This window comes from Prunus avium, chromosome 7, assembly GCF_965620075.1.
Source record: "Prunus avium chromosome 7, drPruAviu1.hap1.1, whole genome shotgun sequence".
Taxonomy (NCBI): domain Eukaryota; kingdom Viridiplantae; phylum Streptophyta; class Magnoliopsida; order Rosales; family Rosaceae; genus Prunus; species Prunus avium.
In genome coordinates, this window is record NC_142290.1 from 13,935,825 (window position 1) to 13,944,434 (window position 8,610).

Sequence of the window (8,610 nt, forward strand, 5' to 3'; positions counted from 1 at the left end):
CCTTCCGTAGCCATGGTCTCCTCCTCTTCATTTTCTACAATCACAACATCATTTGAAAGATTAGAATCATCTTTATTATCAATGATCTTACCTGATCTGAGCACATGAATGGCCTTGGCTTCTGGGTTCTTTGGATTGATCTCAGTTTGGCTTGGCCATTTCCCAGGCACTCTTTGAGTTATTTCAGCAGCTATTTGGCCTAATTGGACTTCCAATTTGGAGATGGCAGCTTGTGTAGTTTGCTGAAAATTGGATTGGTTGATTGCCATCTGCTTCACTATATCTTCCAATGATGATGATGATTGTTGTGGCCTTTGGAATGAAGGGGGATTTGCTTGATTCTGGGTATTTCTCCATGAAAAGTTTGGATGATTCCTCCAACCTGGATTATAACTTTGAGAGTATGGATCATTTCTTGGACCTTGGTTGTAGGAATTTACCAACTTAGCTTGCTCTTGCACAAATTCTGGATATCCAGCCCCAAGTGGACAAGCTGTGGTAGCATGGTCATGAGATTCACAAATGCTACACACTTCCTTCGGAGGGCTTCTTGAGTTTAATGCAAGAAGAGCATCTAGCTTTTGTTCCAGTTTTGAAATCTGCACACTAGAAGCATCATTAGAACCACTAATAACACGTTTACCTCTTGTATCCGTATGTTGGGTCTCCATTGCTATCTCCTCAAAGAGTTCGTACGTTTCTTCTGGAGTTTTGGTTTTAAAAGAACCACCTGCAAAATTGGTGACTATATTATGACTAGAAGGGGTTAGTCCTTTATAAAACATACGCATTTGAAGCTTCAATGGAATCCCATGATGAGGACATTGGTTGAGCAACCCATTGAATTTCTCCCATGCTTCACAAAACGATTCATCATCTTGCTGTGCAAATAACAAGATCTTGTCCCTAAGCATGTCGGTCTTTTGCGTGGAGAAGTATTTTTCCAGGAACTTCTTTTGAATGGCAGACCATGTAGTGAGTGAACCAGGCTTCAAAGAATTCAACCAATACTTCGCCTTATCCTTTAAAGTGTATGGAAACACTCTCATTCGAAGTTGATCTTCTGTCACACCTGTCAAGGGAAAAGAACTCACAACATTAAAAATATCCTTTATATGAGTCAATGGATCTTCATTAGGTAAACCATAAAAGGAAGGCAGCATATTAAGATGAGAAGATTTAAGCTCATAATTTCGAGCTACAGTGGGCAGCAAAATGCTTGAAGGAGATGCTGGAATTGTTGGGATATCAAGTTCTCCCATGAACTCAATGGCAGCCATCATTTCTTCTTCTTCTTGGTCTGAACTTGCTTCCGAATTTGAAAGTGAAGAACCGGGAAGTTCAGTGTGGAGAGCAAGACTTGTAAATGTAGCAAGAGCTTGCTCTTTTGCAGTTGACAACTCCCTTTCTAGACGATTCTGAATTTCAGAGGTCACTCGTCTGGGTTGCAATGATGGTCCTGCGTTCAAAGATCTAGAACGTTGGAACGAAGACCTCACTTGTTCAAGTAATGGATTTTTAGACATAAACTACCTGAAACAGAAAATTAGATTAATTAGAAACACTAAAAAGAATAGGGTAACCTTGGGCACATAACCAGGGAAGAACTTTCGTTCAGTCCCCGGCAACGGCGCCAAAATTTGTTGTTAATATTATGTTAACTCGCAATTGTACGGGGCAATTAGTAGTATAGCAAGACAAGTACGAGGTCGTACCCACGAAGACTGAGAAGTTAAAACTAGTTATGTACTTAGATTACCAAATTCAAGAAAGTAGGAGGTTATGTCTAAAACAGAATTTAAAACAAGAGTGGTTGTGATTGTTGAACAAAAGAAGCAAAATGAAATTGCAAACAAAAACAAGTAAACAAATGTAACAAAGAGTGGTTTTAAGAGTTGGAAAACAGATTTTGAGACTAGGGCATTCGAATCACCATAACAATTCAATTCTGGGTTATAAAGATTCAAGTAACAAGTCTAATTCAGATTCAAAGATTGATTCTAGCTAAAGTATGATTAGGCCATGGTGTTTGGTCCTAACCTTGTGTTCCTAATTCCCTAATTTGATCATTTGTTGTCTAACCTAAAATTAAGCATTAGGAACCCATTAAGCATAGAAGAACATTTTAAACAACCAAGTATGTATCTAATCCCTGTTGTCGAATGTCCATACATACTCTTCCTATTCATAGTTCAATTCGAATTAAAGCATGGTGTATACTCTTAATTCAAACCAAGATAGTTAACAAACAAGTTCTAATGGTGATCAATCATTCAAACAAGCATGTTAACTTATAAGCATAATGAATAAGAACATGAATCATGAATCAAACTTGAAACTCCAAACTTATAAACCCAGAATATTCATGTTAGGTTACATCGAAGCCCTAGTTATGGATTTAGCTACTCATAATGGAAAAGAGACTTGAACAGAAATGAGAAAACATAATGAATACAATAAGAGTAGAAAAACCCTTTTTCTGAAGTTCTTGTGGTGTCCAAGGCTTCTCCAAGTGCTTCTCCACTTCTAATGCTTCTCCAAGAGCTTCCCCACTTCTAGAAAGATGTATGAAGGATATGGAGGTGATTTGGGATGAGTTTGAGTGAGTGGTGATGGCTAAGGAAGATGAAATTCGTAGGGAAATGGAAGAGAGGTTTGCTGGAGTTGTTTTGGTGATTGTTGGAGTGTTTGGGATTTTGAGAGTGTTTGAGGATGGTTGGAGTGAATTGTGGGGGTTGTGAATCTCAGGATTTGTTGTGTCTTGAATGTGGAATGGATGTGGTATTTATAGGGAGAGGGGAGTGACAAATCTGAATTCAATATGGCTAATGCATACAACACTTGCATTATAAAAGATGAATTGGTTGATGCACTTCACTAATGCATACAACACTTGCATTATAAAATCTGAATTGGTTGATGCACTTCACCAATAGATCCCACCAGCAGCCTTAGCTCATCTTCATGTCACCATGACCAAGCTTCCAACCAGAAATGATAGCTCATACCTAGCTCACCATGACCAAGCATCCAACCAGCACATGCTGAGGTCAGCATAACCAGCAACTTCAAGGGCTTACAACTTGGGCTTCTCTTAATCAAATTAGGACTTTAAGCACTCGAAATTGAATTTCAGAATGTCTTCTTTCCAGCCATATGTCATTTGGGCCAATCCAAGGTCGGAGGAGGAAGTTAAGGCCAAAACAAATTGCTAACTCATTTTGCGCGCTGATAAAATCCATCCTGAGCATGGCTCTGTGTTTGCTAGGTAACAGACTCCATATTTATCCAATGGGGCTGAATTTTGGATATGTTATAGTACACACCCATTGGAACAACTTTCATGAAGAATGCTGCCTCATCCGAGCTGTGTAGGTTGCTGAAACAAAGCTTGCAATATGACCTACGGAACTGGACTGGTAGGGGGCTGTAGCCAAAATGAGTTTGTCTTTTAAGCTCTTCTTCCATTCATCCAAATTAGGCCTTAACATGCTTGAATTGCATGAATTATGCTCTCTTGCTCTATTGGCCTACAAAACACACAAAGGGAGGGAAATAACTTAGAATTATAGGAACTAAGCAAAAGAAGTAAGTAAATTGGGCATGTATATGTATGAAATTATGAGCTTAACAGTGAGTTTTGAGTGAAATCCAATCGCTAGAAGTGTGGAATACACCAACCACTCCAATTAGGAATGAACTGTCGTTGAAATTGAATTGACCAATTTCTCACACCTATTGATTTCGGATCGAGCCCCAAAGTTGGGCAACATCATAATTTGGTGGGAGGAGTCATTTGGTGAGTTTTGAGTGAAATCCAATCGCTAGAAGTATGGAATACACCAACCACACCAATTAGGAACGAACTTCCGTTGAACTTGAATTGTCCAATTTCTCACACCTATTGATTTCGGATCGAGCCCAAAACTTGGGCCACATCATAATATGGTGGGAGGAGTCATTGATCGGTTCATAATTGTATATCTTTTTGTACCCTTCTAGCTTATGATTTGGTTATGTTTTTGAGTTAAACTTGTGCTTTTAATCCTTTTTGTGTTTATCTTTCAGCTTTAGGTAACAATGATGGCTTTGGATAAGAAATGATGTAATCCATGCATGTTAAAGCCTGATTTGGATAAAGGGAAGAAGTGCTTAAAGACAAACTCATTTTGGCTACAGCCCCCTGCCAGTCCAGTTCCGTAGGTCATATTACAAGCTTTGTTTCAGCAACCTACACAGCTCGGATGAGGCCGCATTCTTCATGAAAGTTGTTCCAATGGGCGTATACGCTAACATATCCAAAATTCAGCCCCATTGGATAAATATGGAGTCTGTCACCTAGCAAACACAGAACCATGCTCAGGATGGATTTTGTCAGCGAGCAAAAACGAGTTAGCAATTTGTTTTGGGCTAATACTTGTGTGGTTGGTTCAGACACATTCTGAACTTCACAATGGACATCTTAAAGTCATCATTTGCTTAAGTGAAGCCCAATTTGTAAGCCCTTGAAGTTGCTGGTCATGCTGACCTCAGGATGAGCTATTGTTTCTGGTTGGAAGCTTGGTCATGGTGAGCTAGGCATGAGCTATTGTAGCTGGTTGGAAGCTTGGTCATGGTGACATGAAGATGAGCTAGGGCTGCTGGTGGGATTTATTGGTGAAGTGCATCAACCAATTCATATTTTCTAATACAAGTGTTGTATGCATTAGCCATATCAAATTTAGATTTTCACTTCCCCTAGGCCTATAAATAGGGATGTTCTCTAAGCTTGTAAACACACCCCAAGGGGGGGAGCTCTCAAACACTTCTCTAGAGCTCCCTTCCCTTCTCTCCCTCGAATTCTCTTAGTTTCTCTTTCTAGTTTTCAATTGTTGTAATGAAATCATTTGTGCTGAAATTTTCCTTAAGTTTTTCTTAGTTCCACTTTACTTTTCATTATGTAAATTCTTTTCTTTAGTTTCAAGTTTGATTAGTTTCCAAGTTTCAATTATGGTTCATGTTCTTATTCATTATGCTTATAAGTTAATATGCTAGTTTGAATGATTGATCACCATTTAGGCTTGCATGTTAGCTATCTTGGTTTGAATTAAGAGTATACACCATGCTTTAATTCGAATTGAACTATGAATAGGAAGAGTATGTATGGACATTCGACAACAGGGATTAGATACATGCTTGGTTGTTTAAATTGTTCTTCTATGCTTAATGGGTTCCTAATGCTTAATTTTAGGTTAGACAACAAATGATCAAATTAGGGAATTAGGAACACAAGGTTATGACCAAACACCATGGCTTAATCATACTTTAGCTAGAATCAATCCGATAATCTAATTGAACTTGGGAACTTATCTGCTTGAGTTAGTTATTTCTTTCTTCCTTGTTTTATTTATTTCCTTGCTTTTTTTTCATTTCTGTTTTGTGTAGGGAAAATGAATTGGATCATTCAATCACCAATCCTCGTGGGATCGACCTCAAGTACATACGCTATACTACCGAACGGCTTGTGCACTTGCGAGTATCACAAGTTGAGGATGCAGCTTAATCAATTTTGGTGCAGCTGAAATCCACACAACAAGTTTTTGGCGCCGTTGCCGTGCACTTCGCAAGTAGGCGATGACCCAAACTTGCGACACACATGCTGTACTCTGCACGCTCATTGCCAGGGCATCACTCGTGACCCGGTTGTCATCCCTTGCCCCGAACACACGTATATCTTTGGGAGTCACTAAATTTCTGCCAACTCCAATAGCAACATCGTTGTCTAGGAGTATTGAGTCATTGACAGACACAGGCCCCCGTGAGGAGCCAAAGTAGGGCATCCATACTGGTGCCGCTGCTTGGCCCAATGTCTGAGTCGGTGGAGCTAGGTTGAGATCCAACGAAAATGGGTAGGAAGAGGCCATTTGATTTCTCACTTTTTTTCTTCTTTTCTCTTTTGTGTTTCTGAGTTTGTGGTTTTGTTTTTATCCCCTTCTTTTTCCTTCTTATAGATATAGTCTTTGACAAACCCTAGCCATTGCAGCGTCTAAGCATTTCTGAATCTCCAGCATTCATCGAGTCCCACAACCTTCTCGCTTTCCAACCATACCCAACTCATTTATCACGACATGTCTTTTCTGAACGAACGCGTTCAGTAAAATCTTCGCGCCTTTCCAATGAGCACGTAATTTCTGCTTGTGAAATCTGCGGCGCTTCTATCTGTCAACACGTGGCTTCTGCTTTCTGCCCGTGACTAACCATGAGACGACATTAGGGACCACGTGCTTTCTTTTCAGAAATCCCACCCTTTGCACTTCCAATTCACGTTTTATCTATTTTTTAAAAAAAAATTAAAATTAAAATGTGTGGGCTTCGGAATTCATTTTGGGTCGGGTTTCACCTTAGTTTGGGTTTCAAAGTGGGTTAAATTCACCATGGTTTGTGTTTCGAAATTGTGGGCTTTGGGCTTCAAATAATTTTTTTTTTTTTTTGGGTTTCAGAATTGTGTGATTAGGGTTTACTGTTTCATTTTTTGTTTGTTTGTTTTGTAATTTTTATTTTTGTAATTATTTTATTTTATTAGTGTATTTTAATTCTTGTGTGTTTTGTGATTTATATTTACTTTAGTACCTTTCATTTCTTGTTATGACATTGCTTGTTCCTAATTTTTAAACATTGAGGACAATGTTCATTTCTAGGTTTGGGGGTATTGGAGTTTAGCATGTAAATTTGGTTTTTCCTTTATTTATTTATTTATTTATTTATTTGCTTGTTTTTATTTTTATTTTATTTTGTTAAGTCTTGCTTTTATTTTGATTTTGATTTTGATTTTGATTTTGATTTTGATTTTATTCACTTTCCGAACACATTTGATGAGATTGTGATAAATGTTTGCATGACTTAAATGAAAATTGAATTTTATTTATTATTTATTTTGTTTTCCTTGTAAATTTTTATTGTAAAAAAATAATTAATTAATTAATTAATTTGGCATCGTTCTAGCATGACATGTTCGAAACCTTCTTTGCACTTGCCATTTGTTTCATAATTTTCCAATTAAAGGATTTGCATGACCCAAAAAATTGTATCAAGCATAAATTAGACTTATATAACCAACCATATAAAGTGAGCTTTTGAGCATTGTACTTCATTTCATGAGTGTTATACATATACTCTTAATTTCTTGTCATCAAAGTTGTTGTTTGATCTCATTATTCATTGATTTGGTTGAACACTTAAAAGTCATTCATTCTTATGCAATTTGATTTCATGACATTTAAAGAAATGATATTAAGGCCTTCTTTGGATCGTTTGTGCCTTTCAAGCTAACCTTATGCATGCTTAAGCATGATTTTCCATTGTTAACCATTTTGAGCCTACACGTAAAACTTTTCTTTCATTTAACCAATTTTATTTCCTCGCCTTAGACCGAAAAATAAATATTTACCTTTCTAAGGAATTCATGAGCTCTAATTCGGATGTGTTTTTCAAGCTAAGTTTGGGAAGGGATATTACATCAAAAAAAAAAAAAAAAAAATCACACAATTGGTAAAAGAAAAGAGAAAGTTGTGATTAAGTGGCGGTTGTTTGAAAATTCATTTTTGGGCCTTCAAAATAATTTGGTGTTTGGAAAGGAGTTTGAATCAATGTAAATGAAGGTATAAGGAGTTTTGATCATGTAAAAGAAAAAAAAATCTAATCGTGACGATTCGAAGTCTTGTAAACAATTGTTTTATGCTCCAATTAGGAGTATGGAATACACCAACCACTCCAATTAGGAACGATCTGCCGTTGAACTTGAATTGTCCAATTTCTCACACCAATTGATTTCGGATCGAGCCCCAAACTTGAGCAACATCATAATATGGTGGGAGGAGCCATTTGGTCAGTTTTGAGTGAAATCCAACCCCTAGAAGTATGGAATACAACAACCACTCCAATTAGGAACGAACTGCCGTTGAACTTGAATTGTCCAATTTGGAACACCTATTGATTTCGGATTGAGCCCAAAACTTGGGCAACATCATAATATGGTGGGAGGAGTCAATTGGTGAGTTTTGGGTGAAATCCAATCTCTAGAAGTATGGAATACACCAACCACTCCAATTTGGAACGAACTGCCGTTGAACTTGTATTGTCCAATTTCTCACACCTATTGATTTCGGATCGAGCCCAAAACTTGGGCAATATCATAATATGGTGGGAGGAGTCATTTGGTGAGTTTTGAGTGAAATCCAATCGCTAGAAGTATGGAATACAACAACTACTCCGATTAGAAAGGAACTGTCGTCGAAATTGAATTGACCAATTTCTCACACCTATTGATTTCGGAACGAGCCCCAAAGTTGGGCAACATCATAATATGGTGGGAGGAGTCATTTGGTGAGTTTTGAGTGAAATCCAATCGCTAGAAGTGTGGAATACACCAACCACTCCAATTAGGAACGAACTGCCGTTGAACTTGAATTGTCCAATTTCTCACACCTATTGATTTCGAATCGAGCCCCAAACTTGGGCAACATCATAATATGGTGGGAGGAGTCATTTGGTGAGTTTTGAGTGAAATCCAATCGCAAGAAGTATGGAATACACCAACCACTCCAATTAGGAACGAACTTCCGTTGAACTTGA

General features: G+C 37.8%; 1 non-coding gene across 1 annotated transcript; it reads left to right on the forward strand.

The window, feature by feature from the left end:
• The first annotated feature begins 807 nt into the window (after positions 1 to 807).
• On the forward strand, positions 808 to 914 carry LOC148293020 (small nucleolar RNA R71). Its single transcript, XR_015825886.1, has one exon. It is a non-coding gene; the product is annotated as a small nucleolar RNA R71 (small nucleolar RNA).
• Positions 915 to 8,610: the final 7,696 nt, after the last annotated feature.